Source organism: Peromyscus maniculatus, chromosome 6 (genome assembly GCF_049852395.1).
Source record: "Peromyscus maniculatus bairdii isolate BWxNUB_F1_BW_parent chromosome 6, HU_Pman_BW_mat_3.1, whole genome shotgun sequence".
Taxonomy (NCBI): Eukaryota; Metazoa; Chordata; class Mammalia; order Rodentia; family Cricetidae; genus Peromyscus; species Peromyscus maniculatus.
The window spans coordinates 61692517-61710739 of NC_134857.1; the positions used below are offsets into that span (position 1 = coordinate 61692517).

The window sequence follows — 18223 nt, forward strand, 5'->3', positions numbered from 1 at the left end:
AAATAAAATATTTAAGAACAAACTTAATGTCTAGTTTTATTTCTAAAACTGAATCTAGTTCATTGTATTTTATAAAGAAATGATAATAAAAACGTTAAAATATTTCAGTGCATTTTAACCGTGGTGTCTGAAAACTAAATTATCTTCCTGGTCAGCAGTTTCATTATCTTGTCAAATCTATGCCTCTCCATATAACCTATCTCTATCTATCTATCTATCTATCTATCTATCTATCTATCTATCTATCTATCTATCTAATTTAAATAATCAATCCAGGCCTTTTTTTTTTCTTTTTTGATTTGAGAGAGAATTTTTTTTAAATAAGAGAAAGTTTTTCCATTCGCAGTGGTGATAGCTGCAAAAGTTGTCATTTTCTAGCTCGATTGGACTATAAAATGATGGCAGTGCAGCTCTGCCTGGAATGCAGCATCTGAGGTGCAGATGAATATGTAGAATGCTCATTGGGAATGTCTGGAATGGACAGCAAGCACCAGAGGACAGAGGAAATGGTGAGCACTACAGGTTTAACAAGCACCTCAGCTTTGTCTATGGGGAAGTCAGGGAGTGGGGGTGCCCTCAGAACATTCTCAATAGGGATAGTTTGAGTATCATGCAGATGTCCTCCTGGGTTGAAATTGAACTGGTCTCAGACAGTAAGCACCGCTGACTTCAGCAGATCATGGTTTGGGGAGAGGACTGACAGCTGGGTTGTAGACTTGGCTTCACCACAAGGAAGTAGGATAGGGTGGGGAGGGGACCGAGAAGCTCATGGTGTCCAGTATCAACAGTTAATGGCATATAAAACTTATGATGCCTCAATCATCTTAGAAAAAAAAATGAACTCAGCAAAGTTCATGTAATAAAAATACAAGTTGTTAAAACAGAATTGTCTCAGATTGTAATAATGGTTGAAGTTAGTTTTTATGATGTTATTATGAATTCTATCACTCAGAAAGTTTTCTAAGACAATTTTTATGGTTTAATTTTCTTTGGCAAAAATAAAACCACTCTGAGGAGCAAGACTATATGGAGATCGACACCATGGGTGTGGTGTTGATTGTGTACAAGCTCAGTTTTAAACTTAGAGCTCAGCTCATCTTAGGTAATTATATCTCAATGCTTTCCTCCCCTTGTTTTTACTAGTGGGAAAACTACAATGGGGCAAGTGAAATAGGATGCACTGGAGTGAAGGGGGCAGTGCTGGGGATTGAATCCTGAATCTCCTGCATCACAAGTAAGTATTATAATCCAGAGCTTAACCACAAGCCTTTGAAATGGGGTTTTATGGTCATTTATCTATTTGTATAAAATAAGGTATTTTGTGTAGCCAGGCTGGCTATCTAACTGCAGGCCTCCTTGTTCAGCCTCTTGAGTTCTGGCTGGGATTACAGGCACATGCCAACAGGTCAAACTATTATGGCATTAAATATTAATATTCATGCTAAGAACTTTGTGTTTTCTTGATAACAACTTCATTCTTTATTGTTAATACAATTCTTCTTTAATAGTGGTCATGTTTCTAGAAAAGCATAGAAGTTACAGTTGGATTAATATAGCCAAAAGATAAACAACTGAACACTTTATCTATGATATTTGATATTTTTAAGTCCTTGCCTTAATACCTAGCACGGTAAAATGTCAATTTTAAAAACTTCACAAAACTAAAAAAATTTCAAAATTATTTATAAAACTCAGTGTTGTCCAAAAGGAGAGAATTTTAACGTTCTTTTATTTATTCTTTGTGTCTTTCACATCATGCATCTCAATCCCATTCATTTCCAGTCTCCTTGTATCCACCCTCTGCCCTTGCAAACCACCTCCTACCAAATAAAATAAAATTTAAGAGAAAAAAAGAAAAGGAAAAATATCATCATGGAAGCTGTAGCAAGTCATACTCAGTAAACCCCTTTATCCATATAGCTTTATTTGCAAATGTTCTTTGCAAAGAGTCATTGGTCTGGTTCAAGGCCTCTGGTTTGTGCTACACTATAGATGCTGGGTCCTCACTGGGGCTTCTCTTGGATATCCTGCTGTTGCCCTGTGTCATGGAGGTCCTGCAGCTTTGGGTGTGCAGGACTGGCCCTTTCAGTTGCTCCCATAAATCATAGATGAAGTAGATATTGGGATGGGCCAACTCACAACCCTGGTTCTGAGTCTGGGTAGTTGTAGGACTGATTGGTCAGCCTGCCAGCTCTCCCCTGTCCTCAACCCCTCGGTGAGCTTTCCAGCATTGCCCAGGCTAGTGCATCCCTTGCAACAATGAGCAAGAGGTGGGACCAGTTCTCCTGTTTTCATATCCCCAGGGTCAGCTCTCCCATACCTGTACCATCAGGGACAGCTCCACTGTGTTGCCCAAGCAAGGCACAGGGGCCACTCTACTGAGTGTTGCAGCTGGTGAGGGGCAGGGACAAATCTCTAGCTATTATCTCAGGGCTAGCTCTTCCACCCACCATAAGCATCTGGGGAGCGGAAGGGGGGGGGGCGGTGCAAGGACATGGACATCTCTCCCTTGCCCACACCACCACATGGCAGATGAGAGGTCTGGGCAGATTTCCTAAACTCATATCGGGCCAGATTTCCTAAGCTCACACATTCTCTGGGCTGGTTCACCTGTACCCGTCAAAAGGGTCAGCTCTGCTGTGCTGAAGCTGGTAAGGGTGGGACGGGTCAGCTCCCTCACCACAGGTGGAAGGGACAAGTCGGGGAGGGTATCTTTCCTTTGCCCTCTCCACCACATGGCAGAGGAGGGCAGTGTGGCCAGCTATCCCACTCTCAAACCCTGAGGGCCAGCTCACCTCTGCCTCCACCAACAGGGGCGGTTCTACTGTGCTGCCCAGGTGAGGAGCAGGGCTCGCTTTCCTGAAGACTGCAGCTGGTAAGGGGGAGGGTCAGGCCCCTGTCTGTCACAGGCAGAGATGGATAAAAAGGAACACCACCACCACCCCATGCTGCCACATGACAGTGGTGGGGACTGCTCTCCCATGTTCTCAACTTCAGAGCTTGGTGACTCATAACCTTTGCCAACAGATCAGCTCTACTATGCTGCCCCAGCGAGATGCATGGCCTCTTTCCCGAGTGCTGTAGCTGGTGAGGGGCAGGGGCAGCTCTACAGCTCTTACAACCTCAGGGCCAGCTCGCCCACCCTCTTCAGGCATTGAGCGATGTGTGTGTGTGTGTGTGTGTGTGTGTGTGTGTGTGTGTGTGTGTGTGTGTGTGTGTTGGGAGGGTGGGGCTTTCTTTACCACCAGACTGCCATATGGCAAATGAGGGGTGGGGCCAGAAAGAGACAATTTTCTAATTGTTCATCTTTTTTTTTAAAAGATGTATTTATTTACTTTTTATGTATATGTGTCTTGTCTAAATGTATGTCTGCACACCAGAAAATGGTATCAGATCCCATGAGACTACAGTTATAGATGGTCGTGAACCCACATGCAGGTGCTGGGAATTGAACTCAGAACCTCTGGAAGACAGTGCTCTTAACCTCTGAGACATCTCTCCAGCTGCCACTCTCATCTTCTCCAATAGAAGTGAGTGGAATTAGAGAAGGTGCCTTCTGTCCGAAGTGAGGGAGTGTAATTCCAAGGTGCTTATCTTTAGTTGTTGGAGGCCAATCTCATTTTTCAGTTGTGACAGTTCAATTCTCTCTCTCTTGGTTGATGGCTGAGTGATACAATCACACTCTGTCATTTTTTTTTCCAGGATGAGTTTTCTTTCTTCCTTCATTTCTTCAAAGCTCCTCTCTCTCTCAATATGCTTTTCAGGCTGAGCAAAGTCACCGAAGAAGTTAAAAACCTGTAATGAGTGTGACAGCCTCATATTTGAGAAGATAGTATGTGATTAATATTCAGTTAATTTCTGAGCAAAGAAATCAGAGCCATAGACAGGAAGCAGGTCATGAAACATCTTCCAAGAAATCTAAGAAATTTAGATTGCCTTTCCTATCTGTGATGAAAAATAAGAAAAGTTAAGTAGAGAATGATTAAATTTCCACCAAGGAGAATTAAAGGTCTGATCCTGCTGGCTTGTTCTGCTCAAAATTCTGAAACAAAGGCATTACTTGGGTTCATAAACATTTTTATCCTAAATATTTTAATAATGTAAATGACCCTGATAAGATCAGACTGACATTTCCTTATTACTCCTAGGGAACACTGTACAACATTTGTTACAAATGTTCCGTTTAAAAACATCGAAGATTGGCTTGGTGGCTTTCTTGAGAATTTCTAAGATAAAAAATACTCTATTCTGAGCTGAATAGGACATATCTGTTTTAATGAAAAGAAATTTGTCTTCTGCTTCAATTCAGCTCTTGTCCACTTAACTAGAACTGCATTTCTAGATGCCAAGGGCTATTTTTGCACATACGTGTATCATTTGTGGTCCTTTCTCAGCAGAGAAGAAGCTGGCTCATTCCTGTCCCATCTTCATGATTCTCTGGCTCCTCCTGTTCTACTTCAGTGAGTCCCAGAGCCAGGGGCGACTACTGGAAAATGAATCCCACACATTTAAATTTTCTGTAGTGGTTGTTCAGGCTTCTATCACTGTTGAAAGAACCCTGGCCTCTCCTTCATGTTTTAGCTTCCCCAGACACCCATCCCAGGGCTGTGACTATCTGAAGTGTGAGTTTGCTCCAAGTCCTCCCTGGAGATCTTCTACAGCCACACAGGATCAAGTCTAAACTCGTTAATGTTCAAAATTAACCACAATCTGCCCACATTCCTCCTCCACTGAGGTCACAGAAAGGAACTCTCATTCATTCAGGAGTCACTTTTCCCATTAAAAAAAAAATCTGAATGAAGGATGAAAGGTTAACCCTGCCCTGTGGTCACCTGCCTTTGGATGCCCTGCAGAAGGGAATGTTGTTTCAATAAGCTTGCTGCAGACTGGGTTGGACAAAGAGATCCGTTCAAACACCCCAGGTTTCAGATTGAGGAAACATTCACTCTCTGGCTACTAAAAAAAGTCAATGAAGCAGACGAAGAAGCAGCTGCTTTAAGTGGTGATGGCTGAGTTATGCCAGAGACAAACTCTGATAGGCAACGGGGATCCTCAAATGAGCTGGGAAAACAAGGCATTCTGGCAACTCTCCAGTCACCAGAGTCTTAAAAGGAAATAACTCTCTCAGAGAAACCCCTAAACATTTTACCTTAAACAGAAAGAAAGTGAGTGGATGTTTTCACAAGTTGAAAATAACTGATTTAGCTGTTTTACAATCTGGGCCCTTGTGGTCTGGGAGGAAAACACTGCAACACCCTGCTTTCATCCTACACTCTCCCTGTTCCTCAAAGAATCTACCACCTCCTTTGCATCAAACCACCTGTTTGTTATTAACTTCCCTCTGTGTTCTTATTCAGTTAATTTCTTCATTTGAAACTAGCCTCCTGTCCTGCCATTCAAAATTCAAAGAGTTGATTCAGCCCATTTCTACATTCTCAGTAGACAGCAGTAGCCAGAGGTGACTTTGAAATGGGAGAAGCCAGATGTTCCATTCTGCTTTCAGACTGTTATGCATGGACTGCAGATCAAGTTCTGTCCTGGCCTTACACTTGAAAAACACATGCATTAACAAGCGTCCATAAACAGTATACATAACCTATTCTCTAGGTTATATCTCCACCATCACTTTGAAAGAAAAGTTCATTTGAGACAAAAGAAGAATGCTCCAGCTCCAGCCTTCTTTTCCATCAAGAGTTGCATCATATCTCCAGAAATCCATCAAAGGAGAGAATTAAAGAGCCATGCAGGTACTCTGGAGTATTTACACCCTCAGAGGACCAAGAGTAGAGAGCATATACATGCATTTAGTTAGTCTATGTAAACTTAATCATGAGATGACTCCTTACACAGGTATGCTGACAAACCACCAATGCCCTGAGTGTAAGTAAGCCCTTCGTTAAGACCACTGCTTTATTTACCGTAGCACGGAAACAAATGACAGGAGATGAAAGAAATCTCCCAGTCAGTGTTGCCCGGCTGCCCTCTTAGAACTCTACATTCTTGCTTACTTTGTCCAAATAATCAGCTTTTTAAAAATTCAGATCAGAGGTGTGTAGGAAAAACATGACCACTAATTATAAATGTGGGGCAAATTGATCAAGAGAAAACCCAATAATAATAATAATAATAATTGCATATATAATTTTATTTTATATTATTTGGCTAGGCAGTGGTAGTGCATGCCTTTAATCTCAGCACTTTGTCATGTGGAATATTTAGGATCATTTATGTATATGATCATACCATCTGCAGATAAACTTACTTTGACTACTTCCTTTCCAATTTACATCCCCTTCATCTCCTTCAGTTGTCTTATTGGTCTAGCTAAGACTTTAAGTACTATAGTGAACAGGTATGAAACAGATGGACAGCATTGTTTTGTTCCTAATTTTAGTGGAATTGTTTTATGCTGCTTTCTATTTATGTTGATATTGGTTATGCCTTGCAATAAACTGTCTTTAGTAAATTGAGGTAGGCTCCTTGGATCCCTTATCTCTCCAGGACTTTTATCTTAAAAAGGAGTTAGATTTTATCAAAGGCCCTTTCTGTATCTAATGAGATGATCATGTGGATTTTGTCTTTCAGTTTGTTTATAGAAAGGATTACATTTGTTGTTGTATGTGTGTTGAACCATCTCTACATCTCTGGGATGAAGCCCACTTGATCATGGTATATGATCTTTTTGATATGTTATTGGTTCAGTTTTCCAAGTTTTCATTGATAATTTTTGCGTCTATGGACACAAAGGAAATTGGTCTGTAATTTTCTCTCTTTGTGATTCTTAATGTGGTTTGGGTATTGATAACTCTGGCTTTGTAAAAAAAAATTGGACAATGTTCCTTCTGTGTCTGTTTTGTGAAATAATTTAAGAAGTATTGGCATTAACTCTTCTTTGAAAATATGACAGATTCTGTGCCAACTACTCTAGGACTTTTTTGTTAGCATACTTTAAAATTATTGCTTCTATTTCACTAGGGGATTATAGTTCTGTTTAAGTTATTTACATGATTTTGATTGAACTTTGGTAAGTTGTAGGTATGGAAAACATGATCCATTTCTTTTAGATTTTCCAATTTGGGAGGAATAGAGGTTTTGAAAGTATGTCCTTATAATTCTACAGATTTCCTCAGGGCATGTTGTTATGCCCCCCTCTTCATTTATGATTTTGTTAGTTTGGATGTTCCCTCTGTCTTTTAGTTAATTTGGGTAAAGTTTTGTCAATTTTTTTTATTTCCTCATTAAAAAAAAAAACTCTCTGTTTTATTGATGCTTTTTACTTTTTCTTTTTGTTTGCTTTGTTTTGTTTGTTTGCTATCTATTCCTTTTGGGCATAATTTCTTCTTTTTGTGCTTGAGCTTTTGGGTGTGCCATTATATGATATATGAGGTCTCTCCAGTTCTTTTGTGAAGGTGCTTAGTGTAATGAACTTGTCTCATACAACCAATTTCTTTGTGTTTCATAAGTTTGGGTGTGATATGGGACAAAAGTGCTGTGGATATATGCATGCTGTGAATGTGTTGCTCTGATTGATTGATAAATAAAATGCTGATTGGCCACTAGCCAGGCAGGAAGTAAAGTATAGATGGGCTAAGGAGAGAGGAGAATTCTGGAACGTAGAAGGCTGAGTCAGGAAACACTGCCAGTAGAAGCAACATGTAAAGTTACCAGTAAACCTCAAGCCATGTGGCAAGGTACAGATTAATAGAAATTGGCTAATTTAAGATATAAGAACTAGATAGCAAGAAACTTGCCATGGCCATACAGTTTATAAGTAATATAAGTCTCTGTGTGTTTATTTGGGTCTGAGTGGCTACGGGTCCAGGCAGGACTGGAGATAACTCCAGCTACATTGGGTGTGTTGTATATTTGCTTTCATTCAATTCTAGAAAGTCATTAATTTCTTTCTTTATTTTTGTCTTGGCCCATTTTTTATTTATTGGAGATCTGTTCAGTTTCCGTGAGTTTGTACGCATTCTCTTGTTTATGTGCTTGTTGATACCAGCTTTAGTCTGTGATGGTCCAATTGGATACAGGATGTTATGTCAATTTCCTTGTATCTGCTGAGACTTGCCTTGTATCGAAGTATGTGAACAACTTTGGAGAAAGTTCCATGAGGTGCTTAGAAGAGGTGTGTGTGTGTGTGTGTGTGTGTGTGTGTGTGTGTGTGTGTGTGTGTTTAGGTGAAATGTTCTGTAAATATCTGTTAGGTCTCATTGGTCTATAATGTGAGTTGGCTCCCACATTTCTCTGTTTAGTTTTTGTCTGAATGATTTGTTTATTGGTGAGAGTTGGGTCTTGACATCCCCCACTATCAGTGTTTAGGTGTTAATGTGTGATTTAAACTGTAAACTGGACAAGCTTTTCTTTTATAAATTTGAGTGCCCTTGTGTTTGGTGCATAGATGTTAAGAATTGAAATGTCCTCTTGGTGGAATTTTTACTTGAGAAGTATTTAGTGTCTTTTTCTATCCCTTCTGATTGGTTTGGTCTCAAGTCTTTTTTGTCAGATATTCAAATGACTGCACCTGCTTTTTTCTTAGGTCCATTTGCTTGAAATATCTTCTTCCATCCTTTGACCTGGAGGTGACGTCTATCCTTTATGCTAAGGTGTGTTTCTTGGAGACAGTAGAATTTGGATCCTGTTTTTTGCATCTGTCCTCTTAGTCTGTGCCATTTTATTGGTGCATTGACATTCTTGATGTTAGGAGATATAAATGCACTGTATTTCTTTTTTTGATTTCTGCTATTTTATGTGTGTGTGTGTGTGTGTGTGTGTGTGTGTGTGTGTGTGTGTGTGTGTGTGTTTCCCCTCTTTTGATTTGCTGGGCAGGGATTATTTATTGCTCCTGTTCTGTTAGGTATGATTAACTTATTTAGGTTAGGTTTTTCCTTTTAAAGTCCTCTGTTAGGAATGGATTTATAGATAGATATTGGTTAAATTTGGTTGTTTATGGAATGTCAGTTTTCTCCATCTATTGTGTTTTAAGTTTTTCTGGAGTACTGACATCTGTACTCTCTTACAATATGTAGAGCATCTTTCCAGGAATTTCTAGCTTTCAGAGTTTGCATTGAGAAGTCAGGTGCTATCTTCATATTTCTGCCTTTATACATCATTTGGTATTTTTTCCTTTCAGTTTTTCATATTGTTTCTTTGTTTGGTATGTTTAGTGTTGTTATTATTATGTGCCAAGGGACTTTCATTTCTGGTCTAATCTATTTGGCATTATATAAGCTTCTTGTACCTTGATAGGCATCTCCTTTTTTAGTTTAGAACATTTTTTCTCCCATGATTTTGTTGAAAATATTTTCTCTGCCTTTGACCTGAGTTTCTTCTTCCCTTATTCCCATTATTCTTAGATTTGGTCTTTTCATAGTGTTCCATTTTTTAAAATATATATATATATATATATATCACTTTCTTTGATCAAGTATTCATTTCTTCTATTGTGTCCTCAATACCTCAGATTCTTTCTTTCATCACTTCTGTTCTATTAGTGAGTCTTTCCTCTAAGGTTTCTGTTCAAGTCCCTATATTTTTCATTTCCTTATTTCCCTCATTTTGGGTTTTCTTGACTGATTCTGTTTTCACTTTCAGGTCTTAGACTACTTTATTCATTTCTTTACAGTGCTAGTTTTTGTTTGCTTTAAGGGATTTATTCAGTTTCCCTCTAAAAATCTAACATATTCTTAAAAGGTGTCAAGATCTTTGTCTTAAACCTCAGGTATGCTGCTTAATGGCCTCACTCAAGACCAACTGTGGTAGGCTTGCTGGACTCTATTGGCGTGGAGACATATAGTTCTGGCTGTTTATGTTCTTTTTTTGTTTTGTTTTGCTTTGTTTTTTGTTGTTGTTTTATGCTGACGTCTAGGCATCTAGTCTTGGAAAGATTGTAATTATCTATGCTGATATATGGTCTTGTATTTGTTGCATGGATATTGGTTCCTTGGTTTTTATTACTCTCTCTGGTTTTTATGAGAGTGTCATGGCTATATCTTGCCTGGTAGGAAACTCTTCCGGGATCCTGATTAGTGTGGCCACTGGGGGCTCCGGGTAAAATGAATTTCTAGGTATTTAGTGCTGACACTTAGGCATTGGGATGTGCTAGGATGCAGGGACTGAGCAAGTACACAGAATGGAGGAAAGCAGGTTGTTCCACAAAGATCTGCTTAGTCACTTGGGAACAGGGCTAGATAGTGAGAAGAAGTCGCAGCAGAAGGTCTGCTCTAGAGCTAGGCATGAGAACCTGGAAAGGGCTTGAAGGAAGGGAGGGAGAGGTGAAGATCTGCAGTTAGTCTACTTTCTTCACTGGCCAGAATGGTCAGTGGGTCCTCAGGGAATGACTATTAAAGTTGGGGAATAGATAAAGTAATAAGTTTTGGGGGAGGAAACTTGCAAGAGAAGATCTGTGTGACCCTGTGGGGATGGGGGCTTAGGGGGAGGAAGGCTGGTATAGGTGGTCTGCTGTAGAGCTGGGATAAGTTAGCCTGGACGATTGGATTTGAAGGAATGGAGGGAGGGTGAAGTTCTGCACCCAGCCTACCTGGCTGGATGGGAGCACAAGTTTTTTATGAAGTTAATTTAATCAAACTATTGCTTTTGGTGCTTTTTATTCTGGGGTAAGTTCAAGATAAAATAAGCAAATGAGATAAGTGCACACTGTTCATTGCCAAACTGTTGGCTCTGAAAAATATACATACAAGTAGCAGTATATGGATTGAAAAAGCTATGTTTAGGAGTATGTATGTACATAAAAATACATATATACATGCAAGAAAAATTATTGAATAAAGAGGCCATGACATTGAAGAAGAGCTGTAAAGAGTATGTGGGAGGGTTTGGAGGGTGGACAGAGAAGGACAATATATAGTAACTTCTTTATAGCCTCAAAAAATAAAATAAACTGAGCAAATAGAGTCTATTTTTTTTAACCAAAGGTGCTTCTAATAATTTTTATTATCATATTTGCATTATTATGGGATAAATTTAAAACAACTCTGTAGTAGATATTACTTATCCTATTGCTACTTAGTTGATTTTAGAGAGTTACCCTCTACAGTGATACCTTAGTGCTTTATAGAACTTTGCCATACTTCTACTATGAGACTGACAGCATGCACTCAAAACAGGGAAATATTAGGTATTGTAATCCACTCAGAATAAACTAAAAGTAGCTGCCAAAGTAAAAAGATGACCTAAGCAAATTCTCAAGCTTATAATTTCTATGATGCCCTAATTGTATAGCTCAAGAGAAAAAAAAAAAAAGAGGACCTGAGATTACTCTACCCACAACATACGGTACTTGTTAATGCTATTGTTCTCTGAATGTGTGCATTCATATTAAGGGTACCTCAGCTCTTGCCAGAAAAGTGTGTTTCCTTCCCTAATGCAGATTCCCTCTGTCAAATTTTGCTAACTCTCCAGCACATCTGAGAACTTGAGGCGCTCTTCAAGGAAATGATTCTCTATAAAATTCTGTAGTAGTTTTAGCAATGGAAAATATTTATCCCTTTCAAATACTGGAAATGGGAAGGCAATGTGGTTGTATGCTCTGCCACTGACATTTTTCTCCAACTGGTTTTACTTTGTGATTTAAACAAGAAATTGCAATGTGATGACATTTTTTTGGATAAAAGTTAGAGAAAATACCTCAAAGTACTTGAAATTGAACTTTTCAGATCCCCTTTCTACCTGAAGTCAGCAGATACAATTTTTTTCTGAGTATATAGTGTTCTCCATACTTTCATGTGATTGAACATTTGGTTCTCAGAAGGGGGTGCTGTTTTAGGAGGTTGTAGACCTTCAAAAGGTGAGGCCTAGCTGGACAAAGTGGGTTGCTTTCTGGCTGATAGCCAGACCCCACTTTCTGTTCTTGCTGCTTCCTTACATCTGAGGTGATATGACAGACGTGACCCACCATAAACAGACCAGCCATCATCCACCTTCCCAGCCATGATGTCTTGATGCTTCCTTAACCTTGCCTCTCTCAAGATGCTTCTGCTAGGTGTTTTCCAACAGCAATTGGAATGCTAACTCATCTGGTATGCATGTCCTATCCTAGTGTTTCTAAAAGGAACCCAAAAAATGGGTTATGGATGTTAGTTATCATTTAGGGGAGGGGAGTTGGTTACAACTTGTTATTGGTCATGCTAAAAAAAAATGCTAAAAAAAGAGTTAAATCCAAAGATCTCTTTCTAAAGAAAAAAAGGGTGGTATAATATAGAAATGATGATATAATATAGAAATAAAAGGGTAGATTATTGACTCTACTTTAATCCAAATAGCAACTATTAATCTTAAATATATTACATTGGTATGGATTTTGATTTATTGATATAAATTTAAAGTTATTTTTTGTTATACTGTATGTATGTTTCTACTCTTTTTTGGCATATTGTGCTTATGCAGCTCATTGAAAAATGTAATGTATAATTAAGAAATACAGGCTAATAGTCACTTATAATAATCAAACTTGTCATATTAGGTATATTTTCAAAGTTAAACAGAGAAAGATAGATAGATAGATAGATAGATAGATAGATAGATAGATAGATAGATAGATAGATAGATAGATAGATGATAGTCTTCAGACACTTCAAAGACCGGCAGAATATGGCATTTAGAATGTTTTAATAACATAAGGGGTTTTTTTTTGACAAGTCTGCTTCTGGTAGCACCAATTTACTTCATAGAAGATGGTAGGCATCAAAGTAATACCATATAGAATTTGTGTTCTTTGTTCTTAGTTCTAAAAACTAGCTACTGGGCAAAGAATCTGCCCTTGCCTCAATTGCTGACAGTATACTCTCCAAACTGGACCATCTAGATGCAAAAGAAAGCAACTACCAAACTTCACCAAGACAAGGTAGGACAGTCCTTCAAAATTTTTTGTTTCTTGGAAATGTCTGTCAGATACACTAGGACTGTAGGCCAAAGATCATGCCCCAACATTACAGAAGAACTTTTGGTGATTGTCCTGGCAGCTAGATATTCCTGTCATTAGGTAATATTACATCCTTCTATGGTCTTTGATGGAGTTAAGACTAGATGATAAAAGGCAAATTAGGCACAAAACTTTAGACTCACAAAGATAAGATAGAAATATACTAAGACTCTTCCTTTAGGTTTTTAGATTAGCATATAAAATAATGAATTTCATTATGGCATTTTCATATACACAGTTTTTTTTTTTATTTTTTCTCATCCACTACCCCTTCCACTCACCCCTCAATTCATTGCCACAAGATGGTCCTTTCTGTGTTCATCTAACAGATCCTATTACTCTCTTTTTTGTCCCCAATCCTCCCTTAAGATATTTCCCGTTATGATCTTTTATCTCTGACCTATGTTTACTCTACATAACAAACTGCTATGCACATGTAAAATGTTAAAATAGAGTACCAACATATGATAATATGAGAGCTACACTGATTTACTGCAAATGTCTTGTTCTGGTTTTGTTTACAACTAGAATAAAATTCAATTGTGCGTATGTATCATATTTTCCTTTTTAATTCATGTGTTGATAGGCACATATGTGAGCTCTATTTTCTTACCATTGTGAGTTGTACATGAATTTAGGTATGCAAGTATGGTAGGATTTAGAGTCCTCTAAAGGGTAGAGTTCTGTTTAGACTTGAGGAATTCATATACTGAGCTCCTCAATGGCTGCATCAGTTTTTATTCCCCCTGAAGTGAATGTGTGTTTCTCTTTCCCACACTCTAGTCAATACTGGTCTTCCATTTGTTTATGTTAGTCATTCACACTGGGGTGGATAGACAGAATCTTAAAGTGCTTTAGGTTTTTTTCTTCTATTGCTAAGGATGCTGAACACTTTTTTAAAGTCATTAGCCATCATTTGTATTTTTTTCACTTTGGGGAGCCATCTGTTGAGATCATCTCATCAGCTCACTTGTTAATTGCAGATTTAGTTTCTTTAGCGTCAAATTTTTCATTTCTTTACAAGTTTTAAATATTAGTGATCTCTCTGAAATATAGATAGCAAACTTTTCTCTCATGTTCTTTAAAATACTTCTTGCAGCTGGCTGATAGTTTCCTTTGATGTGAAAACTGTTTTCATGTAACTCATGTGCATATTCTTGAGTAATTTGCTCTGCTATTGAACCCCTTTAAAGAAAGTTCTTGCTTATATATTTTAAAGTTTTTCATTACTATATTTTATTCTAGTAATTTTAGTTTCAAGTCTTATATTAAGTCTTTCATCCATTTTTATAAGATGGGAAATATGGGTCAAAAATCATTCTTCTACGTGAGAATATAGTTTCCCTATGCCATTTGTTGAAGAGATTACCTTTTTACCAATGTATTTTTATATACTTTTATTTAAAAAAAATGTTGGCCATAGTTTTGTGGAGATATTTGTAGGTCTTCTACTATATTCCATTGGTCCACATGCCTTTTGTTTTTCCAATTGTAGTGCTATCTTGATTACTGTGGTTCTGCCATAAAATTTGAGATCAGACACTGTGATCCAGCACTGCTCTCTGTCTTTAGCAATGATTTGGCTATCAGTGTATTTACAAATTAATTTTAGGATTGTTTTCTGTAGTAGGAATCTTAAAAGTTCTTATTAATAAAAACAAATCCGGATCCAGGTATTGGGGTGAACTCTGAAAAATCAGAGACAGAACAGGCCACAGCTAACCTCACCTGGCCAACTTCTCATCTGATCTTGTTTCCTCAGACTGGAAGCCTCTGTGTCCTCACATCTGAATGGCTCTCAGCTGAACTGTGCTGCTCAAAACCTAAAAGCTTAACCAGCTAAATGCTTCTAGTTCATGATCTTCATACCTTATATACCTTTCTTCTTTCTGCCTCACTTCCTGGGATTAAACGTTCACTTTCTGGAATTAAAGGTGTGTGTCACTATGCCTAGATGTTTCCTGTGTGGCCATGATCTCACAGAGATTTAGAGGGATTTCTGCCTCTGGAATGCTAGGATTAAAGGTATGAGTGCCACCATTTTCTAGCCTTTGTATCTAGTGACTGTTCTGTCTCTGACCCCAGATAAGTTTATTAGGGTACACAATATTTTGGGGAACACAATATCACCACAGTTTTCTCTACTGTTAAGAAGAACATCATTGGAACTTTGATGACAATTTTGTTTAAATTTATAACTTAGCCATTTATTTTCATTATAAATTCTGTCAACTGGTGAGAAAAGGTCTTTCCAGCTTCTATAACTTCTTCAATTTCTTTTATTTCACCATTAAATATTACAAATATTTCCATCTCTATTGTTAGATTTAGTCCTAAGGATTTTTAAATCTCTTATGAATGGGATATTTTCTAACTTTACTTATTGTGAAGTACATTATTGAAATGCATAGAAACTATTGATTTATACATGTTAGTTTTATATCCTGTTATTTTGCTGAAAGGGATTATTAGTTCTAAGATTTTTCCAATAGAATCTCTTATGTATTGGGTCCTGTAATCTACAAACAGGGGTACTATGACTTCTTCCTCTCTGGTTTGTGTTCTCATATTTTCTTCTGTTTCTTTACTAATTGATTAAACTAAGACTTTAAACTAAGTCAAATAAGAATAGAAAAAGTGGGCATTCTTGTCTTGTTCCAAATTTTGAAGAAAAAGCTCTCAGTTTTAGTCCATTTGGTATAATGTGGGCAAATGGCTTGTCATATATGGTATTTATTAAAATTTTTTTCTTTTATTGTTAGATTATTCAGGATTTTTTCATGATATCGTGTCAAATTTTATTAAATGAATTTTCTTTATCTATTGAAATGTACATGTGAATTCTGTCCTTAACATATTTATATGTTATACTACATTTATTAATTGGTGTGTATTGGACCAACCTCACATCCCTGGGAAGAAATTATGGAGGGCATGATCTAAATGGGTTCATGGATTCATTTTTCAAGCATATCATTAAAATTTTTGCATCTATGTTCACCAGGAAATTGATTTGTAGCGTTTATTTTCCTGTTGTATCCTTATCTAGTTTTGGTACCAAGATATGATGGCTTCATAGAATGAGTTTGTTAGTGTTCCTTCTACCTCTACTCTTTGGAAGAGTTTGATTTTTTTTTTTTTTATCACGTAGGTGTTCTTTAAAAGTTTGGTAGACTTTAGTAGTGAATCCATTCAGCCCTGTGTTTCCTTTGTTGGGAGATTTCAATACTGCCTCCATTTGTTGGTTTGTTAAGAGTCTGCTTCCATTGTTTATTTCTTCCTGATTTAAATTTTGTAGATTATATGTCTATAGGAATTATCTATTTCTCCTAGATTTTCAAGCTTCTTGGAGTATAAATTTCTAAAACATCCTCTTTGTAATTCTTTGGAGCCTGTTGATACACCTGTAGTTTCATTTCTAATTTTATTTATTTGGTTGTAACTTTTCACTAGTTTGATACTTTAATGTGGTGGTTTGAAAGAAAATGGTCCCCAAAGGGAACATCACTATTAGGAGGTGTGGCTTTGTTGGAGTAGGTGTGGCTTTGTTGGATGCTGTGTGTCACTGTCGGGGGTGGGGGGGTTGGGGGGGTAGGGGGGGTGGGCTTTGATTTCTCTTATGCCAAAGATATTCCCAGTATCAGAGTTGACTTCTTGTTGCCTTCTGACTAAGATGCTGGTTAAGATTCTGACTAAGCCAGCACCTGGCTGCCTACACACTGTCATGCTCCACGCCAAGATCGTAATGGACTAGACCATTGAAACTGTAAGCCACTGCCTCAATTAAATGATCTCCTTATAACAGTTGCTATGGGCATGGTGTCTCTTCACAGCAAAAGAAACCCTAACTAAAACAGAAGTTGGTACCAGGGACTGAGGTATTGCTGTTATGCCTGACCGTGTTATTGTTTGGAGGAATGTAGACTTTAGCACTTTGGATTATGAAAGCAGTGAGATGCTTTAAGCACTGCTTAAATGGCCATAAAAGACAGTGGTGCTATGACTTATTTGAACTGTGGGGGCTCGCTTGAGGTTTCAGAGGAGAAAAATTTTAGTATGTTTCCTTGAGATCATTCTTGTGGTACTTTGGTGAAGAATGTAATGGCTATTTACCCATGTCAGGAGAGTCTACCTGAGGTTAAACTTAAAGCAAAACGGTTTAGATTAATTTCCTTTGGCAAAGGAAATCTCAGAATAGTCTAGTATGGACTCTGATGTGTGGTTATTAGTGGTAACTCTAATGAAGATTTATAACAAAAAGGAGCAAGCTGAGTAAATAAAACTAAAAATGTACAGATTGAGAAGGGAGGCATCAGGAAGTGGAACAGAGATAATTCGTGTGTTCAAGAAGATAAATGGATTAAGAAATAGAATAAAGGGGGTAGTAACTTCTGGACAAGATCCCACCCAGCTAAATTCCCAACTGTGAAATGTAAATTTAAGCTTAAAGCCAGGTATGGTGTTATACACCTTTAGTCCCAGCACTGGGAAGGCAGAGGCTGGTGTATCTCTGAATTTGAGGTCAGCCTGGTCTACAGGTCCAGTTTCAGGACAGCCAAACTTGAGCAGTGAAGGACAGAAAGGTGGTAAAGATGTAATTGAACAAAGGGCCATGTTCCAGCCCCAGTAAGCTGCAGAACTTGGTAGCTTCTGCCACATGATTCTGAAGTTAAGGATAGAAGAAAGGGGCTGTGGAATTTGCCCCAGAGAATGAGGGAAGCTGCTTAGGCCAGGCATGTATCAGGGTGTCCCTGAATGGAGGCCTAAAGAGACCATTGCATAAAGCTGTGATGTTGAAGCCTGGGTTGCCTTGGCGAGCCCAAAATGTTAGAGATGCCAGAGCTGTGGGATACCTGCCATGGGGAGAGGCTAACAACAAGTGGAACCAGTCCAAAAGAAAGAAATGTACTGTAGCCAATAATGCTGAAAGGAGTTGGAGATATGTATTGTAGCCAATAATGCTGAAAGGAGTTGGAGGTCTGCAGAGTGTTTTGACATCAGACACAGAGACACAGAATTTGCATTTTGCCCAGCCAATTTTTAGTCTTGCTTTGATCCAATATTTCCTCACTGTACTCCCTTCCCTATGTTTTCAAAGGGTGATGTATATCCTGTGCCCTTATATGTTGGAAGTGTATGACCTACTTTTTTTATTTTGATTTTACAGGGGATTACAGATAAGAGATTGCCATGAGTCTCGGAAGACACTTTGGACTTTGAAATAAGTTTGAGACTGTTATAGACTATGGAGACTTTTGAAGTTGGAGTGAATGCATTTTTACG

At 38.1% G+C, this 18223-nt stretch overlaps 1 long non-coding RNA gene across 3 annotated transcripts in view; it reads left to right on the forward strand.

Moving 5' to 3' along the window:
* Positions 1-18223, forward strand: part of LOC121830183 (uncharacterized) — a 46920-nt gene that overhangs the window by 7766 nt on the left and 20931 nt on the right. For 2 of the 3 annotated variants that reach the window (XR_013052120.1, XR_013052121.1), the window contains exons 2-3: positions 1144-1234; positions 12744-12862. This is a non-coding gene — a long non-coding RNA (uncharacterized LOC121830183). Of the gene's footprint in view, positions 1-378; positions 510-1143; positions 1235-12743; positions 12863-18223 lie in introns of all 3 variants that reach the window. The other variant, XR_006073180.2, reaches the window with a different exon arrangement.